At 35.8% G+C, this 4,487-nt stretch overlaps 1 non-coding gene across 1 annotated transcript; it reads left to right on the top strand.

Moving 5' to 3' along the window:
* The first annotated feature begins 1,728 nt into the window (after nt 1–1,728).
* On the top strand, nt 1,729–1,835 carry LOC128283272 (small nucleolar RNA R71). The gene has a single exon (XR_008273613.1). It is a non-coding gene; the product is annotated as a small nucleolar RNA R71 (small nucleolar RNA).
* Nucleotides 1,836–4,487: the final 2,652 nt, after the last annotated feature.

Below are 4,487 nucleotides of genomic sequence, written 5' to 3'. Positions count from 1 at the left end.
AGATATTGAGTTCATCTTGCTTTGGTTTTGGTCTATCGAGTGGTCTCGGTTTCTGTGTCCACCATTCGTCTAATTCCTCAATCTGTAGCCTTCGTTCTTCATAGATGGGTCCTTTGTTGTTGCTTGAACATGGCTCATGTAGGCTCTTCGAACATGTTTCTTGCAAAGAAGGTTGTACCACATGATCAGTACTAGTAGCATGATTTATATGATCACTTTCGATTTTTGATGTGTTACGAGCTTGAAGAGTGATTGTTTCATCACCTATACGAAGTGTGAGTTCAGCTGTACCAATGTCAATTATAGTTCTAGTAGTTGCTAAAAAGGGCCTTCCTAAAATTAAAGGAATGTTACTATCCTCCTCTATGTCTAGAACAATGAAACCAACTGGGAATATAAATCTGTCGATTTTAACGAGTACATCTTCAATAATACCCCTAGGAAATTTAATTGTTTCACTTCCAATTGAATACTCATCCTAGTTTGTTTAGGTTTCCCAAGACCTAGTTGTTTAAACATTTTATAGGGTATGACATTAATACTAGCCCCTAGATCAGCCAATGCATTATTAACATTTAAGCTACCAATTAAACAAGGAATCGTAAAACTCCCTAGATCTTTCAATTTGTTGGCTAGCTTATTCTGAAGAATGGTTGAGCAAATCGCATTCAATTCTACATGTGACGCCACATCCAACTTCCGCTTATTTGCTAAAAGCTTCTTTAAAAATTTAACTGCGTTTGGCATCTGTGACAGGGCTTCAATAAACGGTAAGTTAATATGCAATTTCTTTAATAATTTAAGGAATTTACCAAATTCGTTGTCTGTGTGGTCTTTCCTTGTAGCATTGGGGTATGGTACACGAGGTTTGCACTCTTTACTTATCGGTTTTTGTTCACTGTAGTTCACCTTACCTTTACCTTTGCTTATCATAATTCATTGCCTCGGTTCTAGTTTAGGTTCAACTAACCCTTCCTCATTTTGAATGGTAATCGTATTGAGCTGTTCCCTTGGGTTAGATTCAGTATTACTCAGTAAACTACCTTGTGGTCGTTCAGAAATCATTTTGGCGAGTTGTCCTATTTGAGTTTTGAGTCCTTGAATCGATGCTTACTGATTCTTAAATGTTGTCTCGATATTCTGAAAATGTGTTTCTGACACTGAGATAAACTTTGTGAGCATTTCCTCAAGGTTCAGCTTCTTTTCCTACTGTAAGGAGGTTGTTTAAAACTTGGAGGATGTTGTGGCCTTTGATTCCCTTGACCACCCTATGAGAAATTGGGGTGGTTCCTCCAACCAGCATTATAAGTATTACTGTATGGGTTATTTTGATGTCTAGAATTATTATTACCTATATATTAAACTTGTTCCTCTTCGGTGCTACGATTGAATGTTGGATCATCTGTGTGTACTCCTTCTCCGCTTGAATCACATCTCATCACTGGTTGTACCTTTAAGGAACCAAGTAAACCGTCAATTTTCTTATTCAAAAGTTCTACCTGATTAGAGAGCATAATGACCGAATCGATGTTAAAAATGCCAGTTGCTTTCGTCGGCTTTGTCCTCATAACTTGCCACTGATACTTATTCAGTGACATTTCTTCTATAAATTCGTAAGCTTCTTTAGATGTTTTTTTATAAATGGTTTTGCCAACAGCTGCGTCAATTACCTGTCTAGTTGAGGGGTTCAATCCATTGTAAAATATCTGAACCTGTAGCCAAAGTGGTAACCCATGGTAAGGACACCTTCGCAGTAGGTCCTTGTATCTCTCTCATGCATCATAGAGTGTTTCTAAATCCATCTGCACAAAAGAAGAAATATCATTCCCCAGTTTAGCTATTTTAGCCGGTGGAAAATATTTAATTAAAAATTTTTCGGTCATTTGTTCCTAAGTAGTGATTGACCCTCGTGGCAACGAGTTCAACCACTGTTTAGCTTTGTTCCTCAGTGAAAAGCGAAACAACCGAAGGTGTATGGCATCGTAAAAAACACCATTAATTTTAAAAGTGTCGCAGAACTCTAGAAAATTCACCAAATGAGTATTTGGATTCTCATCCTACAAACCATCAAACTGAACAAACTGCTGTATCATTTGAATTGTATTAGGTTTCAGTTCAAAATTATTTGTAGCAATAGCATGCCTGGCTATACTTGATTCAGTTCCTGTTAAAGTGGGTTTAGCATAATCATACATAGTGCATGGAGTAAGATTCTGATTTACTAGATCATCAGCAATCGCAGGAGGTATCGAATTTTCCTGATTTTCAGCCATCTCCTCGGTTGTGGTGTGGATATCGTCCTCTTTCTCTCTTTCTGTGTATCTTAGACTTCGCCTTGTTTCTCTTTGATTTCTGCGAGCTGTTCTTTCAATCTCACTATCAAAAAGTAATGGTTCTGATCGCGTTATTTCGTGATAGGTTTTAAATATTTATAATTAATCGTTCTTGAAACTAACTATTATTGCGATGTAGGCAAATGTACCTATCGAACAGTAGTATAGTTTTAGCAAGATCGGATTGTCGAACCCAAAGGAACTAAAAGTACTAGTAATGACTGTCTTTTTATTATCTAGCCTAAGAATTAAGAGGTTTTGTTTTAACTAACTAATTATCTAAACTAAGAACTCACAGAGAATAGAATTGGGGAATTTCTTTTGGGAAAATCAATTGAATTAAGGCAATACCTAAGGAAAAATCCACCTAGACTGTACTTGAAATTCTGGCTCCGAGTCAGACGATTTATTCATTTAACTTGTTCCGTAGATATCCCTAAGTTATTTTATTATCCCTATTCAAGACTAATAACGTCTAATCCCTAGATTGAATAATTGAGACCTTTCTCTAGTTAACACCCTAGGGTTGCATTAACTCGATAGATGGATCCCCTTATTAGGTTTTACCCTAATCTGACAAAATCTTGTCACCCTATGTCTAGGCACGCAAACAACTCCGCTTAATTATGACAAATGTACTCTTAGACAGGGTCTATTCCTCCTCTGAATAAGAGCTTATCTTGAATCAGTATTCTGGGATATCAAAACAAGAATTAAGAACACATAATTAAGAAAAAGTTAAATATTTATCATACAATTCAGAAAGTAATAACAATATTCATCTTAGGTTTCATTCCCCTTAGGTATTTAAGGGTTTTAGTTCATAACTAAATAAGAAAACATCTCAGAATAATAAAGAATACAAAACATAAAGAAAACCCAAAACTCCTGAAGGGGAAATTGAGGAGAGATCTTCAGTCTTGATGATGAATCCGGCTTCTGAGATGGATCAATCGGCTTTCTTGGAGTAATTCCTTACTCCCTATTCTGTATGCCCCCATTTTTTCCTCCTCTAGGGTGTATTTATAGGCTTCAGAATGCCTAAGAGCCCTCAAAATTAGCCTTTTCCAAATTGGACTCAACTTGGGCTCGGTAGGGCCCGTGTGACACGCTCGTGTGCGATTACTTCGAGTTGTGCTCGAGCCTGCCAAATTGACACGTGTGTGTGGTTTGCCTATGTGAGGAGGTCCAGGCCGTGTTGACTTTGTACTTTGGCCCATTTTCTCCGTTTTTGGCCCGTTTCTCATTCTTTTCACTCTCCTATGCTCTCCTAAGTATAAAACATGAAATTAAAACATTAGGAGCATCGAATTCACCAATTCTAATGGGAAATCATCCATAAAATGCATTAAACATGGGGTAAAAATATGTATAAATTAAGGTTTATCAAATACCCCCACACTTAAGCATTTGCTTGTCCTGAAGCAAAATTCTCAACTCATAATCAAAATAAATTCTTCTCAACTTATAATTCCTATCGATAATATCTCAAAATAATCCATAGGTAATCATACATTGAGAATTCAACTAAAAGAACATAAAAGTTTCAAACATTCCAAGTTGAGTATTTAATCCTGCAAATATAGGTGTCTCCCCTCATCTAAGTAATTACCTTTGATTCAAAATGTCATAGAGTTTCACATCCTCATTAAAGATTCACTCAAATCACTCGAGGTGTTTTAGGACAATAAATGAAGCACTTAATAGTCAATAATAAAAAGTCATTACCATAGGCTTGCATGAAAATCAAATCTTCACCACTATAAATTGAGATGATACATCAATCAAAAGGTCTTTAGAGGGTTGTAATGAGGCTTGGTTAGGGGGTGTGGTCACAGGCTGAAAGTAAAAGTTAGAATCGAGATTGAATTGAAAAATCACTTAACTAGAAAAAGATTTAATATCACTTGCGTACAACAGAGCTTCTTCTCAAAATATGGAATTAAATACTTAAGCTCAAAAACAAAAGATTACTACTACTAATATGTATACATTTTTTTTTAAGAACAAGTTAAATTACAAAGTAGAATAAAACATAGCTGAGCAACTATTTCAATTCCAATCTCGACAAAAATGGGGATCAAATAAATTTAGGGGATTTCAACAATAATGGGTTAAGGGTTAATATTAAGGGTAATACAAGAAATGGTTTGT

This window comes from Gossypium arboreum, chromosome 10, assembly GCF_025698485.1.
Source record: "Gossypium arboreum isolate Shixiya-1 chromosome 10, ASM2569848v2, whole genome shotgun sequence".
NCBI lineage: Eukaryota > Viridiplantae > Streptophyta > Magnoliopsida > Malvales > Malvaceae > Gossypium > Gossypium arboreum.
Note: the sequence above shows the minus strand (reverse complement) of the source record. Positions and strands in the feature narration are given on the sequence as shown.